Source organism: Eriocheir sinensis, unplaced genomic scaffold (genome assembly GCF_024679095.1).
Source record: "Eriocheir sinensis breed Jianghai 21 unplaced genomic scaffold, ASM2467909v1 Scaffold1297, whole genome shotgun sequence".
Classification (NCBI taxonomy): domain Eukaryota; kingdom Metazoa; phylum Arthropoda; class Malacostraca; order Decapoda; family Varunidae; genus Eriocheir; species Eriocheir sinensis.
Window position 1 is genome coordinate 28,261 of NW_026110625.1, and position 22,260 is coordinate 50,520.

A 22,260-nucleotide genomic window follows, 5' to 3' on the forward strand; every position below is an offset into this window, starting at 1 on the left:
TAATATAACAGAATACAACAGAATAAAAGAGAATACAACAGAATACAACAGAATACAACAGAATAAAAGAGAATACAACAGAATACAACAGAATAAATGAGAATACAACAGAATACAACAGAATAAAAGAGAATACAACAGAATACAACAGAATAAAAGATAATACAACAGAATACAACAGAATAAAAGAGAATACAACAGAAAACAACAGAATAAAAGAGAATACAACAGAATACAACAGAATAAAAGAGAATACAACAGAATACAACAGAATAAAAGATAATACAACAGAATACAACAGAATAAAAGATAATACAACAGAATACAACAGAATAAAAGAGAATACAACAGAATACAACAGAATAAAAGAGAATACAACAGAATACAACAGAATAAAAGAGAATACAACAGAATAAAAGATAATACAACAGAATACAACAGAATAAAAGAGAATACAACAAAATACAACAGAATAAAAGAGAATACAACAGAAAACAACAGAATAAAAGAGAATACAACAGAATACAACAGAATAAAAGAGAATACAACAGAAAAAAAGAGAATACAACAGAATACAACAGAATAAAAGATAATACAACAGAATACAACAGAATAAAAGAGAATACAACAGAATACAACAAAATAAAAGATAATACAACAGAATACAACAGAATAAAAGAGAATACAACAGAATACAACAGAATAAAAGAGAATACAACAGAATACAACAGAATACAACAGAATAAAAGATAATACAACAGAATAAAAGAGAATACAACAGAATACAACAGAATAAAAGAGAATACAACAGAATAAAACAGAATAAAAGAGAATACAACAGAATACAACAGAATAAAAGAGAATACAACAGAATACAACAGAATAAAAGATAATACAACAGAATACAACAGAATAACAGATAATACAACAGAATACAACAGAATAAAAGAGAATACAACAGAATAAAAGAGAATACAACAGAAGACAACAGAATAAAAGAGAAAACAACAGAATACAACAGAATAAAAGATAATACAACAGAATACAACAGAATAAAAGAGAATACAACAGAATAAAAGAGAATACAACAGAATAAAAGAGAATACAACAGAATACAACATAATAAAAGATAATACAACAGAATACAACAGAATAAAAGAGAATACAACAGAATAAAAGATAATACAACAGAATACAACAGAATAAAAGAGAATACAACAGAATACAACAGAATAAAAGATAATACAACAGAATACAACAGAATAAAAGAGAATACAACAGAATACAACAGAAGAAAAGAGAATACAACAGAATACAACTGAATAAAAGAGAATACAACTGAATACAACAGAATAAAAGAGAATACAACAGAATAAAAGATAATACAAAAGAATAAAAGAGAATACAACAGAATACAACAGAATAAAAGAGAATACAACAGAATACAACAGAATAAAAGAGAATACAACAGAATAAAAGATAATACAACAGAATACAACAGAATAAAAGAGAATACAACAGAATAAAAGAGAATACAACAGAATAAAAGATAATACAACATAATACAGCAGAATAAAAGAGAATACAACAGAATACAACAGAATAAAAGAGAATACAACAGAATACAACAGAATAAAAGAGAATACAACAGAATAAAAGATAATACAACAGAATACAACAGAATAAAAGAGAATACAACAGAATACAACAGAATAAAAGAGAATACAACAGAATACAACAGAATAAAAGAGAATACAACAGAATAAAAGATAATACAACAGAATACAACAGAATAAAAGAGAATACAACAGAATACAACAGAATACAACAGAATAAAAGATAATACAACAGAATACAACAGAATAAAAGAGAATACAACAGAATACAACAGAATAAAAGAGAATACAACAGAATAAAAGAGAATACAACAGAATAAAAGATAATACAACAGAATACAACAGAATAAAAGATAATACAACAGAATACAACAGAATAAAAGAGAATACAACAGAATACAACAGAATACAACAGAATAAAAGATAATACAACAGAATACAACAGAATAAAAGAGAATACAACAGAATACAACAGAATAAAAGATAATACAACAGAATACAACAGAATAAAAGAGAATACAACAGAATACAACAGAATAAAAGAGAATACAACAGAATAAAAGATAATACAACAGAATACAACAGAATAAAAGAGAATACAACAGAATACAACAGAATAGAAGAGAATACAACAGAATACAACAGAATAAAAGAGAATACAACAGAATACAACAGAATAAAAGAGAATACAACAGAATAAAAGATAATACAACAGAATACAACAGAATATAAGAGAATACAACAGAATACAACAGAATAAAAGAGAATACCAACAGAATACAACAGAATAAAAGAGAATACAACAGAATAAAAGAGAATACAACAGAATAAAAGAGAATACAACAGAATACAACAGAATACAACAGAATAAAAGATAATACAACAGAATACAACAGAATAAAAGAGAATACAACAGAATACAACAGACTAAAAGATAATACAACAGAATACAACAGAATAAAAGAGAATACAACAGAATAAAAGAGAATACAACAGAATACAACAGAATACAACAGAATAAAAGATAATACAACAGAATAAAAGAGAATACAACAGAATACAACAGAATAAAAGAGAATACAACAGAATACAACAGAATAAAAGAGAATACAACAGAATACAACAGAATAAAAGAGAATACAACAGAATACAACAGAATACAACAGAATAAAAGAGAATACAACAGAATAAAAGAGAATACAACAGAATACAACAGAATACAACAGAATAAAAGAGAATACAACAGAATACAACAGAATAAAAGATAATACAACAGAATACAACAGAATAAAAGAGAATACAACAGAATACAACAGAATAAAAGATAATACAACAGAATACAACAGAATAAAAGAGAATACAACAGAATAAAAGAGAATACAACAGAATAAAAGAGAATACAACAGAATAAAAGATAATACAACAGAATACAACAGAATACAACAGAATAAAAGATAATACAACAGAATACAACAGAATAAAAGAGAATACAACAGAATACAACAGAATACAACAGAATAAAAGAGAATACAACAGAATACAACAGAATAAAAGATAATACAACAGAATACAACAGAATAAAAGAGAATACAACAGAATACAACAGAATAAATGAGAATACAACAGAATACAACAGAATAAAAGAGAATACAACAGAATACAACAGAATACAACAGAATAAAAGAGAATACAACAGAATAAAAGAGAATACAACAGAATACAACAGAACACAACAGAATAAAAGAGAATACAACAGAATAAAAGAGAATACAACAGAATACAACAGAATACAACAGAATAAAAGATAATACAACAGAATACAACAGAATAAAAGAGAATACAACAGAATAAAAGAGAATACAACAGAATACAAAAGAATAAAAGATAATACAACAGAATACAACAGAATAAAAGAGAATACAACAGAATAAAAGAGAATACAACAGAATAAAAGATAATACAACAGAATACAACAGAATAAAAGAGAATACAACAGAATACAACAGAATAAAAGAGAATACAACAGAATACAACAGAATAAAAGAGAATACAACAGAATAAAAGATAATACAACAGAATACAACAGAATAAAAGAGAATACAACAGAATACAACAGAATAAAAGAGAATACAACAGAATACAACAGAATAAAAGAGAATACAACAGAATAAAAGATAATACAACAGAATACAACAGAATAAAAGAGAATACAACAGAATAAAAGAGAATACAACAGAATACAACAGAATAAAAGAGAATACAACAGAATACAACAGAATAAAAGAGAATACAACAGAATAAAACAGAATAAAAGATAATACAACAGAATAAAAGAGAATACAACAGAATACAACAGAATAAAAGATAATACAACAGAATACAACAGAATAAAAGAGAATACAACAGAATACAACAGAATAAAAGATAATACAACAGAATACAACAGAATAAAAGAGAATACAACAGAATACAACAGAATAAAAGATAATACAACAGAATACAACAGAATAAAAGAGAATACAACAGAATACAACAGAATAAAAGAGAATACAACAGAATAAAAGATAATACAACAGAATACAACAGAATAAAAGAGAATACAACAGAATACAACAGAATAAAAGATAATACAACAGAATACAACAGAATATAAGAGAATACAACAGAATAAAAGAGAATACAACAGAATAAAAGATAATACAACAGAATACAACAGAATAAAAGAGAATACAACAGAATACAACATAATAAAAGAGAATACAACAGAATACAACAGAATAAAAGAGAATACAACAGAATACAACAGAATAAAAGAGAATACAACAGAATAAAAGATAATACAACAGAATACAACAGAATAAAAGAGAATACAACAGAATACAACAGAATAAAAGAATACAACAGAATACAACAGAATAAAAGAGAATACAACAGAATACAACAGAATAAAAGAGAATACAACAGAATAAAAGAGAATACAACAGAACACAACAGAATACAACAGAATAAAAGATAATACAACAGAATACAACAGAATAAAAGAGAATACAAAAGAATACAACAGACTAAAAGATAATACAACAGAATACAACAGAATAAAAGAGAATACAACAGAATAAAAGAGAATACAACAGAATACAACAGAATAAAAGAGAATACAACAGAATAAAAGAGAATACAACAGAATACAACAGAATAAAAGAGAATACAACAGAATAAAAGATAATACAACAGAATAAAAGAGAATACAACAGAATACAACAGAATAAAAGAGAATACAACAGAATAAAAGAGAATACAACAGAATACAACAGAATAAAAGAGAATACAACAGAATACAACAGAATAAAAGAGAATACAACAGAATACAACAGAATAAAAGAGAATACAACAGAATACAACAGAATACAACAGAATAAAAGAGAATACAACAGAATACAACAGAATAAAAGATAAAACAACAGAATACAACAGAATAAAAGAGAATACAACAGAATACAACAGAATAAAAGATAATACAACAGAATACAACAGAATAAGAGAGAATACAACAGAATACAACAGAATAAGAGAATACAACAGAATAAAAGAAAATACAACAGAATAAAAGATAATACAACAGAATACAACAGAATAAAAGATAATACAACAGAATACAACAGAATAAAAGAGAATACAACAGAATACAACAGAATAAAAGAGAATACAACAGAATAAAAGATAATACAACAGAATACAACAGAATAAAAGAGAATACAACAGAATACAACAGAATAAAAGAGAATACAACAGAATACAACAGAATACAACAGAATAAAAGAGAATACAACAGAATACAACAGAATAAAAGAGAATACAACAGAATACAACAGAATAAAAGAGAATACAACAGAATAAAAGAGAATACAACAGAACCCAACAGAATACAACAGAATAAAAGATAATACAACAGAATACAACAGAATAAAAGAGAATACAACAGAATACAACAGAATAAAAGAGAATAAAACAGAATACAACAGAATAAAAGAGAATACAACAGAATACAACAGAATAAAAGAGAATACAACAGAATAAAAGAGAATACAACAGAATAAAAGAGAATACAACAGAATAAAAGAGAATACAACAGAATACAACAGAATAAAAGAGAATACAACAGAATACAACAGAATAAAAGATAATACAACAGAATACAACAGAATAAAAGAGAATACAACAGAATAAAAGATAATACAACAGAATACAACAGAATAAAAGAGAATACAACAGAATAAAAGAGAATACAACAGAATACAACAGAATAAAAAAAAATACAACAGAATGAAAGATAATACAACAGAATACAACAGAATAAAAGAGAATACTACAGAATAAAAGAGAATACAACAGAATACAACAGAATAAAAGAGAATACAACAGAATACAACATAATAAAAGATAATACAACAGAATACAACAGAATAAAAGAGAATACAACAGAATAAAAGAGAATACAACAGAATACAACAGAATAAAAGAGAATACAACAGAATACAACAGAATACAACAGAATAAAAGAGAATACAACAGAATACAACAGAATAAAAGAGAATACAACAGAATACAACAGAATAAAAGAGAATACAACAGAATAAAAGAGAATACAACAGAATACAACAGAATAAAAGAGAAAACAACAGAATAAAAGATAATACAACAGAATACAACAGAATAAAAGAGAATACAACAGAATACAACAGAATAAAAGATAATACAACAGAATACAACAGAATAAAAGAGAATAAAAGAGAATACAACAGAATAAAAGAGAATACAACAGAATACAACAGAATAAAGGAGAATACAACAGAATACAACAGAATAAAAGAGAATACAACAGAATACAACAGAATAAAAGATAATACAACAGAATACAACAGAACAAAAGAGAATACAACAGAATACAACAGAATAAATGATAATACAACAGAATACAACAGAATAAAAGAGAATACAACAGAATACAACAGAATAAAAGAGAATACAACAGAATAAAAGAGAATACAACAGAATACAACAGAATAAAAGATAATACAACAGAATACAACAGAATAAAAGAGAATACAACAGAATAAAAGAGAATACAACAGAATACAACAGAATAAAAGATAATACAACAGAATACAACAGAATAAAAGAGAATACAACAGAATACAACAGAATAAAAGAGAATACAACAGAATAAAAGATAATACAACAGAATACAAGATAATACAACAGAATAAAAGAGAATACAACAGAATAAAAGAGAATACAACAGAATAAAAGAGAATACAACAAAATAAAAGATACTACAACAGAATAAAAGAGAATACAACAGAATACAACAGAATAAAAGATAATACAACAGAATACAACAGAATAAAAGAGAATACAACAGAATACAACAAAATAAAAGATAATACAACAGAATACAACAGAATAAAAGAGAATACAACAGAATAAAAGAGAATACAACAGAATAAAAGAGAATACAACAGAATAAAAGATAATACAACAGAATACAACAGAATACAACAGAATAAAAGATAATACAACAGAATACAACAGAATAAAAGAGAATACAACAGAATACAACAGAATAAAAGATAATACAACAGAATACAACAGAATAAAAGAGAATACAACAGAATACAACAGAATAAAAGAGAATACAACAGAATAAAAGAGAATACAACAGAATACAACAGAATAAAAGAGAATACAACAGAATAAAAGATAATACAACAGAATACAACAGAATAAAAAAGAATACAACAGAATACAACAGAATAAAAGATAATACAACAGAATACAACAGAATAAAAGAGAATACAACAGAATAAAAGAGAATACAACAGAATAAAAGAGAATACAACAGAATACAACAGAATAAAAGATAATACAACAGAATACAACAGAATAAAAGAGAATACAACAGAATACAACAGAATACAACAGAATAAAAGAGAATACAACAGAATACAACAGAATAAAAGAGAATACAACAGAATACAACAGAATAAAAGAGAATACAACAGAATAAAAGAATACAACAGAATACAACAGAATAAAAAGAATACAACAGAATACAACAGAATAAAAGAGAATACAACAGAATACAACAGAATAAAAGAGAATACAACAGAATACAACAGAATACAACAGAATAAAGAGAATACAACAGAATACAACAGAATAAAGAGAATACAACAGAATACAACAGAATAAAAGAGAATACAGAATACAACAGAATAAATTAGAATACAACAGAATACAACAGAATAAAAGAGAATACAACAGAATACAACAGAATAAAAGAGAATACAACAGAATACAACAGAATAAAAGAGAATACAACAGAATACAACAGAATAAAAGATAATACAACAGAATACAACAGAATAAAAGAGAATACAACAGAATACAACAGAATAAAAGAGAATACAACAGAATACAACAGAATAAAAGAATACAACAGAATACAACAGAATACAACAGAATAAAAGAATACAACAGAATACAACAGAATAAAGAGAATACAACAGAATACAACAGAATACAACAGAATAAAAGATAATACAACAGAATACAACAGAATAAAAGAGAATACAACAGAATACAACAGAATAAAAGAGAATACAACAGAATAAAAGAGAATACAACAGAATAAAAGAGAATACAACAGAATACAACAGAATAAAAGAGAATACAACAGAATACAACAGAATATAAGAGAATACAACAGAATACAACAGAATAAAAGAGAATACAACAGAATAAAAGAGAATACAACAGAATACAACAGAATAAAAGAGAATACAACAGAATACAACAGAATAAAAGAGAATACAACAGAATACAACAGAATAAAAGAGAATACAACAGAATAAAAGATAATACAACAGAATACAACAGAATAAAAGAGAATACAACAGAATAAAAGAGAATACAACAGAATACAACAGAATAAAAGAGAATACAACAGAATACAACAGAATAAAAGAGAATACAACAGAATAAAAGAGAATACAACAGAATACAACAGAATAAGAGAATACAACAGAATAAAAGAGAATACAACAGAATACAACAGAATAAAAGAGAATACAACAGAATACAACAGAATAAAAGAGAATACAACAGAATAAAAGAGAATACAACAGAATACAACAGAATACAACAGAATAAAAGATAATACAACAGAATACAACAGAATAAAAGAGAATACAACAGAATACAACAGAATAAAAGAGAATACAACAGAATACAACAGAATAAAAGAGAATACAACAGAATAAAAGAGAATACAACAGAATACAACAGAATACAACAGAATAAAAGAGAATACAACAGAATAAAAGAGAATACAACAGAATACAACAGAATAAAAGAGAATACAACAGAATACAACAGAATACAACAGAATAAAAGAGAATACAACAGAATACAACAGAATAAAAGAATACAACAGAATACAACAGAATAAGAGAATACAACAGAATAAAAGAGAATACAACAGAATAAAAGAGAATACAACAGAATACAACAGAATAAAAGAGAATACTACAGAATACAACAGAATAAAAGAGAATACAACAGAATACAACAGAATAAAAGAGAATACAACAGAATACAACAGAATAAAAGAGAATACAACAGAATAAAAGAGAATACAACAGAATAAAAGAGAATACAACAGAATAAAAGAGAATACAACAGAATACAACAGAATAAAAGAGAATACAACAGAATACAACAGAATAAAAGAGAATACAACAGAATAAAAGAGAATACAACAGAATACAACAGAATAAAAGATAATACAACAGAATACAACAGAATAAAAGAGAATACAACAGAATACAACAGAATAAAAGATAATACAACAGAATACAACAGAATAAAAGAGAATACAACAGAATACAACAGAATAAAAGATAATACAACAGAATACAACAGAATAAAAGAGAATACAACAGAATACAACAGAATACAACAGAATAAAAGAGAATACAACAGAATAAAAGAGAATACAACAGAATACAACAGAATAAAAGAGAATACAACAGAATACAACAGAATAAAAGAGAATACAACAGAATACAAAAGAGAATACAACAGAATAAAAGAATACAACAGAATACAACAGAATAAAAGAGAATACAACAGAATACAACAGAATAAAAGAGAATACAACAGAATAAAAGAGAATACAACAGAATACAACAGAATAAAAGAGAATACAACAGAATAAAAGAGAATACAACAGAATACAACAGAATAAAAGAGAATACAACAGAATACAACAGAATAAAAGAGAATACAACAGAATACAACAGAATAAAAGAGAATACAACAGAATACAACAGAATAAAAGAGAATACAACAGAATACAACAGAATAAAAGAGAATACAACAGAATACAACAGAATAAGAGAATACAACAGAATACAACAGAATACAACAGAATAAAAGAGAATACAACAGAATACAACAGAATAAAAGAGAATACAACAGAATACAACAGAATAAAAGATAATACAACAGAATACAACAGAATAAAAGAGAATACAACAGAATAAAAGAGAATACAACAGAATAAAAGAGAATACAACAGAATACAACAGAATAAAAGAGAATACAACAGAATACAACAGAATAAAAGAGAATACAACAGAATACAACAGAATAAAAGAGAATACAACAGAATAAAAGAGAATACAACAGAATACAACAGAATAAAAGAGAATACAACAGAATAAAAGAGAATACAACAGAATACAACAGAATACAACAGAATAAAAGAGAATACAACAGAATACAACAGAATAAAAGAGAATACAACAGAATACAACAGAATAAAAGATAATACAACAGAATACAACAGAATAAAAGAGAATACAACAGAATACAACAGAATAAAAGAGAATACAACAGAATACAACAGAATAAAAGAGAATACAACAGAATAAAAGATAATACAACAGAATACAACAGAATAAAAGAGAATACAACAGAATACAACAGAATAAAAGAGAATACAACAGAATACAACAGAATAAAAGAGAATACAACAGAATACAACAGAATAAAAGAGAATACAACAGAATACAACAGAATAAAAGAGAATACAACAGAATAAAAGAGAATACAACAGAATACAACAGAATAAAGAGAATACAACAGAATAAAAAGATAATACAACAGAATACAACAGAATAAAAGAGAGAATACAACAGAATACAACAGAATAAAAGAGAATACAACAGAATAAAAGAGAATACAACAGAATAAAAGAGAATACAACAGAATAAAAGAGAATACAACAGAATACAACAGAATAAAAGAGAATACAACAGAATACAACAGAATAAAAGAGAATACAACAGAATACAACAGAATAAAAGAGAATACAACAGAATACAACAGAATAAAAGAGAATACAACAGAATAAAAGAGAATACAACAGAATACAACAGAATAAAAGAGAATAAAAGAGAATACAACAGAATACAACAGAATAAAAGAGAATACAACAGAATACAACAGAATAAAAGATACAACAGAATACAACAGAATAAAAGAGAATACAACAGAATACAAAGAGAATACAACAGAATACAAAGAGAATACAACAGAATAAAAGATAATACAACAGAATACAAGAGAATAAAAGAATACAACAGAATACAACAGAATAAAAGAGAATACAACAGAATACAACAGAATAAAAGAGAATACAACAGAATACAACAGAATAAAAGAGAATACAACAGAATACAACAGAATACAACAGAATAAAAGAGAATACAACAGAATAAAAGAGAATACAACAGAATACAACAGAATAAAAGAGAATACAACAGAATACAACAGAATAAAAGAGAATACAACAGAATACAACAGAATAAAAGAGAATACAACAGAATACAACAGAATAAAAGATAATACAACAGAATACAACAGAATAAAAGAGAATACAACAGAATAAAAGAGAATACAACAGAATAAAAGAGAATACAACAGAATAAAAGAGAATACAACAGAATAAAAGATAATACAACAGAATACAACAGAATACAACAGAATAAAAGATAATACAACAGAATACAACAGAATAAAAGAGAATACAACAGAATACAACAGAATAAAAGAGAATACAACAGAATACAACAGAATAAAAGAGAATACAACAGAATAAAAGAATACAACAGAATAAAAGAGAATACAACAGAATACAACAGAATAAAAGAGAATACAACAGAATACAACAGAATAAAAGAGAATACAACAGAATAAAAGAGAATACAACAGAATACAACAGAATAAAAGAGAATACAACAGAATACAACAGAATAAAAGAGAATACAACAGAATACAACAGAATAAAAGAGAATACAACAGATTAAAGAGAATACAACAGAATAAAAGATAATACAACAGAATACAACAGAATAAAAGAGAATACAACAGAATACAACAGAATAAAAGAGAATACAACAGAATACAACAGAATAAAAGAGAATACAACAGAATAAAAGATAATACAACAGAATACAACAGAATAAAAGAGAATACAACAGAATACAACAGAATAAAAGAGAATACAACAGAATACAACAGAATAAAAGAGAATACAACAGAATACAACAGAATAAAAGAGAATACAACAGAATACAACAGAATAAAAGAGAATACAACAGAATACAACAGAATAAAAGAGAATACAACAGAATACAACAGAATACAACAGAATAAAAGATAATACAACAGAATACAACAGAATAAAAGAGAATACAACAGAATACAACAGAATAAAAGAGAATACAACAGAATAAAAGAGAATACAACAGAATAAAAGAGAATACAACAGAATACAACAGAATAAAAGAGAATACAACAGAATACAACAGAATAAAAGATAATACAACAGAATACAACAGAATAAAAGAGAATACAACAGAATACAACAGAATAAAAGAGAATACAACAGAATACAACAGAATAAAAGATAATACAACAGAATACAACAGAATAAAAGAGAATACAACAGAATACAACAGAATAAAAGAGAATACAACAGAATAAAAGATAATACAACAGAATACAACAGAATAAAAGAGAATACAACAGAATAAAAGAGAATACAACAGAATACAACAGAATAAAAGAGAATACAACAGAATACAACAGAATAAAAGAGAATACAACAGAATAAAAGATAATACAACAGAATACAACAGAATAAAAGAGAATACAACAGAATAAAAGAGAATACAACAGAATACAACAGAATAAAAGAGAATACAACAGAATACAACAGAATAAAAGAGAATACAACAGAATACAACAGAATAAAAGAGAATACAACAGAATACAACAGAATAAAAGATAATACAACAGAATACAACAGAATAAAAGAGAATACAACAGAATACAACAGAATAAAAGATAATACAACAGAATACAACAGAATAAAAGAGAATACAACAGAATAAAAGAGAATACAACAGAATACAACAGAATACAACAGAATAAAAGAGAATACAACAGAATAAAAGAGAATACAACAGAATACAACAGAATACAACAGAATAAAAGAGAATACAACAGAATACAACAGAATACAACAGAATAAAAGAGAATACAACAGAATACAACAGAATAAAAGAGAATACAACAGAATACAACAGAATAAAAGAGAATACAACAGAATAAAAGAGAATACAACAGAATACAACAGAATAAAAGAGAATAAAACAGAATACAACAGAATAAAAGAGAATACAACAGAATACAACAGAATAAAAGAGAATACAACAGAATACAACAGAATAAAAGATAATACAACAGAATACAACAGAATAAAAGAGAATACAACAGAATAAAAGAAAATACAACAGAATAAAAGAGAATACAACAGAATAAAAGATAATACAACAGAATACAACAGAATAAAAGATAATACAACAGAATACAACAGAATAAAAGAGAATACAACAGAATAAAAGAGAATACAACAGAATACAACAGAATAAAAGAGAATACAACAGAATACAACAGAATAAAAGAGAATACAACAGAATAAAAGATAATACAACAGAATACAACAGAATAAAAGAGAATACAACAGAATACAACAGAATAAAAGAGAATACAACAGAATACAACAGAATAAAAGATAATACAACAGAATACAACAGAATAAAAGAGAATACAACAGAATAAAAGAGAATACAACAGAATACAACAGAATAAAAGAGAATACAACAGAATACAACAGAATAAAAGAGAATACAACAGAATACAACAAAATAAAAGAGAATACAACAGAATAAAAGAGAATACAACAGAATACAACAGAATAAAAGAGAATACAACAGAATACAACAGAATAAAAGAGAATACAACAGAATAAAAGATAATACAACAGAATACAACAGAATAAAAGAGAATACAACAGAATAAAAGAGAATACAACAGAATACAACAGAATAAAAGATAATACAACAGAATACAACAGAATAAAAGAGAATACAACAGAATAAAAGATAATACAACAGAATACAACAGAATAAAAGAGAATACAACAGAATACAACAGAATAAAAGAGAATACAACAGAATACAACAGAATAAAAGATAATACAACAGAATACAACAGAATAAAAGAGAATACAACAGAATAAAAGATAATACAACAGAATACAACAGAATACAACAGAATAAAAGAGAATACAACAGAATAAAAGAGAATACAACAGAATAAAAGAGAATACAACAGAATACAACAGAATAAAAGAGAATACAACAGAATAAAAGAGAATACAACAGAATACAACAGAATAAAAGATAATACAACAGAATACAACAGAATAAAAGAGAATACAACAGAATACAACAGAATAAAAGAGAATACAACAGAATACAACAGAATAAAAGAGAATACAACAGAATACAACAGAATAAAAGAGAATACAACAGAATACAACAGAATAAAAGAGAATACAACAGAATACAACAGAATAAAAGAGAATACAACAGAATAAAAGAATACAACAGAATAAAAGATAATACAACAGAATACAACAGAATAAAAGAGAATACAACAGAATAAAAGAGAATACAACAGAATACAACAGAATAAAAGAGAATACAACAGAATACAACAGAATAAAAGAGAATACAACAGAATAAAAGATAATACAACAGAATACAACAGAATAAAAGAGAATACAACAGAATACAACAGAATAAAAGAGAATACAACAGAATACAACAGAATAAAAGAGAATACAACAGAATACAACAGAATAAAAGAGAATACAACAGAATAAAAGAGAATACAACAGAATACAACAGAATAAAAGAGAATACAACAGAATACAACAGAATAAAAGAGAATACAACAGAATACAACAGAATAAAAGAGAATACAACAGAATACAACAGAATAAAAGAGAATACAACAGAATAAAAGAGAATACAACAGAATACAACAGAATAAAAGAGAATACAACAGAATACAACAGAATAAAAGAGAATACAACAGAATACAACAGAATAAAAGAGAATACAACAGAATAAAAGAGAATACAACAGAATACAAGAGAATACAACAGAATAAAAGAGAATACAACAGAATACAACAGAATAAAAGAGAATACAACAGAATAAAAGATAATACAACAGAATACAACAGAATAAAAGAGAATACAACAGAATACAACAGAATAAAAGAGAATACAACAGAATACAACAGAATACAACAGAATAAAAGAGAATACAACAGAATACAACAGAATAAAAGAGAATACAACAGAATACAACAGAATAAAAGAGAATACAACAGAATAAAAGAGAATACAACAGAATAAAAGAGAATACAACAGAATACAACAGAATAAAAGATAATACAACAGAATACAACAGAATAAAAGAGAATACAACAGAATACAACAGAATAAAAGAGAATACAACAGAATACAACAGAATAAAAGAGAATACAACAGAATACAACAGAATAAAAGAGAATACAACAGAATACAACAGAATAAAAGAGAATACAACAGAATAAAAGAGAATACAACAGAATAAAAGATACAACAGAATACAACAGAATAAAAGAGAATACAACAGAATACAACAGAATAAAAGAGAATACAACAGAATACAACAGAATAAAAGAGAATACAACAGAATACAACAGAATAAAAGAGAATACAACAGAATACAACAGAATAAAAGAGAATACAACAGAATACAACAGAATAAAAGATAATACAACAGAATACAACAGAATAAAAGAGAATACAACAGAATACAACAGAATACAACAGAATAAAAGAGAATACAACAGAATACAACAGAATAAAAGAGAATACAACAGAATACAACAGAATAAAAGAGAATACAACAGAATACAACAGAATAAAAGAGAATACAACAGAATACAACAGAATAAAAGAGAATACAACAGAATACAACAGAATAAAAGAGAATACAACAGAATAAAAGAGAATACAACAGAATACAACAGAATAAAAGAGAATACAACAGAATACAACAGAATAAAAGAGAATACAACAGAATACAACAGAATAAAAGAGAATACAACAGAATAAAAGATAATACAACAGAATACAACAGAATAAAAGAGAATACAACAGAATAAAAGAGAATACAACAGAATACAACAGAATAAAAGAGAATACAACAGAATAAAAGATAATACAACAGAATAAAAGAGAATACAACAGAATACAACAGAATAAAAGAATACAACAGAATACAACAGAATACAAGAGAATACAACAGAATACAACAGAATAAAAGATACAACAGAATACAAGATAATAAAATATAATACAACAGAATAAAACATAATAAAAGAATACAACAGAATAAAAGAGAATACAACAGAATAAAAGAGAATACAACAGAATACAACAGAATAAAAGATAATACAACAGAATACAACAGAATAAAAGAGAATACAACAGAATACAACAGAATAAAAGATAATACAACAGAATACAACAGAATAAAAGAGAATACAACAGAATACAACAGAATAAAAGATAATACAACAGAATACAACAGAATAAAAGAGAATACAACAGAATACAACAGAATAAAAGAGAATACAACAGAATACAACAGAATAAAAGAGAATACAACAGAATACAACAGAATAAAAGAGAATACAACAGAATACAACAGAATAAAAGAGAATACAACAGAATACAACAGAATAAAAGAGAATACAACAGAATACAACAGAAAAGAGAATACAACAGAATACAACAGAATAAAAGAGAATACAACAGAATACAACAGAATAAAAGATAATACAACAGAATACAACAGAATAAAAGAGAATACAACAGAATACAACAGAATACAACAGAATAAAAGAGAATACAACAGAATACAACAGAATAAAAGAGAATACAACAGAATACAACAGAATAAAAGAGAATACAACAGAATAAAAGAGAATACAACAGAATACAACAGAATAAAAGAGAATACAACAGAATACAACAGAATAAAAGAGAATACAACAGAATACAACAGAATAAAAGATAATACAACAGAATACAACAGAATAAAAGAGAATACAACAGAATAAAAGAGAATACAACAGAATAAAAGAGAATACAACAGAATACAACAGAATAAAAGAGAATACAACAGAATACAACAGAATAAAAGAGAATACAACAGAATACAACAGAATAAAAGAGAATACAACAGAATACAACAGAATAAAAGAGAATACAACAGAATACAACAGAATAAAAGAGAATACAACAGAATAAAAGATAATACAACAGAATACAACAGAATAAAAGAGAATACAACAGAATAAAAGAGAATACAACAGAATACAACAGAATAAAAGAGAATACAACAGAATACAACAGAATAAAAGAGAATACAACAGAATACAACAGAATAAAAGAGAATACAACAGAATACAACAGAATACAACAGAATAAAAGAGAATACAACAGAATAAAAGAGAATACAACAGAATACAACAGAATACAACAGAATAAAAGAGAATACAACAGAATACAACAGAATAAAAGATAATACAACAGAATACAACAGAATAAAAGAGAATACAACAGAATACAACAGAATACAACAGAATACAACAGAATAAAAGAGAATACAACAGAATACAACAGAATAAAAGATAATACAACAGAATACAACAGAATAAAAGAGAATACAACAGAATACAACAGAATAAAAGAGAATACAACAGAATACAACAGAATAAAAGAGAATACAACAGAATACAACAGAATAAAAGATAATACAACAGAATACAACAGAATAAAAGAGAATACAACAGAATACAACAGAATAAAAGATAATACAACAGAATACAACAGAATAAAAGAGAATACAACAGAATACAACAGAATAAAAGAGAATACAACAGAATACAACAGAATAAAAGAGAATACAACAGAATACAACAGAATAAAAGAGAATACAACAGAATAAAAGAGAATACAACAGAATACAACAGAATAAAAGAGAATACAACAGAATAAAAGATAATACAACAGAATACAAAAGAATAAAAGAGAATACAACAGAATACAACAGAATAAAAGAGAATACAACAGAATACAACAGAATAAAAGAGAATACAACAGAATAAAAGAATACAACAGAATAAAAGAGAATACAACAGAATACAACAGAATAAAAGAGAATACAACAGAATACAACAGAATAAAAGAGAATACAACAGAATAAAAGAGAATACAACAGAATAAAAGAGAATACAACAGAATACAACAGAATAAAAGAGAATACAACAGAATACAACAGAATAAAAGAGAATACAACAGAATAAAAGATAATACAACAGAATACAACAGAATAAAAGAGAATACAACAGAATAAAAGAGAATACAACAGAATACAACAGAATAAAAGAGAATACAACAGAATAAAAGATAATACAACAGAATACAACAGAATAAAAGAGAATACAACAGAATAAAAGAGAATACAACAGAATACAACAGAATAAAAGAGAATACAACAGAATACAACAGAATAAAAGATAATACAACAGAATAAAAGAGAATACAACAGAATAAAAGAGAATACAACAGAATACAACAGAATAAAAGAGAATACAACAGAATACAACAGAATAAAAGAGAATACAACAGAATACAACAGAATAAAAGAGAATACAACAGAATACAACAGAATAAAAGAGAATACAACAGAATAAAAGAGAATACAACAGAATACAACAGAATAAAAGAGAATACAACAGAATAAAAGAGAATACAACAGAATACAACAGAATAAAAGAGAATACAACAGAATAAAAGAGAATACAACAGAATAAAAGAGAATACAACAGAATACAACAGAATAAAAGAGAATACTACAGAATAAAAGATAATACAACAGAATACAACAGAATAAAAGAGAATACAACAGAATACAACAGAATACAAAGAGAATACAAGATACTAATACAGAATACAACAGAATAAAAGAGAATACAACAGAATACAACAGAATAAAAGAGAATACAACAGAATACAACAGAATAAAAGAGAATACAACAGAATACAACAGAATAAAAGAGAATACAACAGAATAAAAGAGAATACAACAGAATACAACAGAATAAAAGATAATACAACAGAATACAACAGAATAAAAGAGAATACAACAGAATACAACAGAATAAAAGAGAATACAACAGAATAAAAGATAATACAACAGAATACAACAGAATAAAAGAGAATACAACAGAATACAACAGAATAAAAGAGAATACAACAGAATACAACAGAATAAAAGAGAATACAACAGAATACAACAGAATAAAAGAGAATACAACAGAATACAACAGAATAAAAGAGAATACAACAGAATACAACAGAATAAAAGAGAATACAACAGAATACAACAGAATAAAAGAGAATACAACAGAATACAACAGAATAAAAGATAATACAACAGAATACAACAGAATAAAAGAGAATACAACAGAATAAAAGAGAATACAACAGAATACAACAGAATAAAAGATAATACAACAGAATACAACAGAATAAAAGAGAATACAACAGAATACAACAGAATAAAAGAGAATACAACAGAATAAAAGATAATACAACAGAATACAACAGAATACAACAGAATAAAAGAGAATACAACAGAATACAACAGAATAAAAGAGAATACAACAGAATAAAAGAATACAACAGAATACAACAGAATAAAAGAGAATACAACAGAATACAACAGAATAAAAGATAATACAACAGAATACAACAGAATACAACAGAATAAAAGATAATACAACAGAATACAACAGAATAAAAGAGAATACAACAGAATACAACAGAATAAAAGAGAATACAACAGAATAAAAGAGAATACAACAGAATAAAAGATAATACAACAGAATACAACAGAATAAAAGAGAATACAACAGAATACAACAGAATAAAAGAGAATACAACAGAATACAACAGAATAAAAGAGAATACAACAGAATACAACAGAATAAAAGAGAATACAACAGAATACAACAGAATAAGAGAATACAACAGAATACAACAGAATAAAAGAGAATACAACAGAATAAAAGAGAATACAACAGAATAAAAGATAATACAACAGAATACAACAGAATAAAAGAGAATACAACAGAATACAACAGAATAAAAGATAATACAACAGAATACAACAGAATAAAAGAGAATACAACAGAATACAACAGAATAAAAGAGAATACAACAGAATACAACAGAATAAAAGAGAATACAACAGAATACAACAGAATAAAAGATAATACAACAGAATACAACAGAATAAAAGAGAATATAACAGAACACAACAGAATACAACAGAATAAAAGAGAATACAACAGAATAAAAGAGAATACAACAGAATACAACAGAATAAAAGAGAATAAACAACAGAATAAAAGAGAATACAACAGAATACAACAGAATAAAAGAGAATACAACAGAATAAAAGAGAATACAACAGAATAAAAGATAATACAACAGAATACAACAGAATAAAAGAGAATACAACAGAATAAAAGAGAATACAACAGAATACAACAGAATAAAAGAGAATACAACAGAATACAACAGAATAAAAGAGAATACAACAGAATACAACAGAATAAAAGAGAATACAACAGAATACAACAGAATAAAAGAGAATACAACAGAATACAACAGAATAAAAGAGAATACAACAGAATACAACAGAATAAAAGAGAATACAACAGAATACAACAGAATAAAAGAGAATACAACAGAATACAACAGAATACAACAGAATAAAAGAGAATACAACAGAATACAACAGAATAAAAGAGAATACAACAGAATACAACAGAATAAAAGATAATACAACAGAATACAACAGAATAAAAGATAATACAACAGAATACAACAGAATAAAAGAGAATACAACAGAATACAACAGAATACAACAGAATAAAAGAGAATACAACAGAATAAAAGAGAATACAACAGAATACAAAAGAAAAAAAGATAATACAACAGAATACAACAGAATACAACAGAATAAAAGAGAATACAACAAAATACAACAGAATAAAAGAGAATACAACATAATACAACAGAATAAAAGAGAATACAACAGAATACAACAGAATAAAAGAGAATACAACAGAATACAACAGAATAAAAGAGAATACAATAGAATACAACAGAATACAACAGAATAAAAGAGAATACAACAGAATACAACAGAATAAAAGAGAATACAACAGAATACAACAGAATAAAAGATAATACAACAGAATACAACAGAATAAAAGATAATACAACAGAATACAACAGAATAAAAGAGAATACAACAGAATACAACAGAATAAAAGATAATACAACAGAATACAACAGAATAAAAGAGAATACAACAGAATACAACAGAATAAAAGATAATACAACAGAATACAACAGAATAAAAGAGAATACAACAGAATACAACAGAATAAAAGAGAATACAACAGAATAAAAGATAATACAACAGAATACAACAGAATAAAAGAGAATACAACAGAATAAAAGATAATACAACAGAATACAACAGAATAAAAGAGAATACAACAGAATAAAAGAGAATACAACAGAATACAACAGAATAAAAGATAATACAACAGAATACAACAGAATAAAAGAGAATACAACAGAAGAAAAGATAATACAACAGAATACAACAGAATAAAAGAGAATACAACAGAATACAACAGAATAAAAGAGAATACAACAGAATACAACAGAATAAAAGATAATACAACAGAATACAACAGAATAAAAGAGAATACAACAGAATACAACAGAATAAAAGATAATACAACAGAATAAAAGAGAATACAACAGAATAAAAGATAATACAACAGAATACAACAGAATAAAAGAGAATACAACAGAATAAAAGAGAATACAACAGAATACAACAGAATAAAAGAGAATACAACAGAATAAAAGATAATACAACAGAATACAACAGAATAAAAGAGAATACAACAGAATACAACAGAATAAAAGATAATACAACAGAATACAACAGAATAA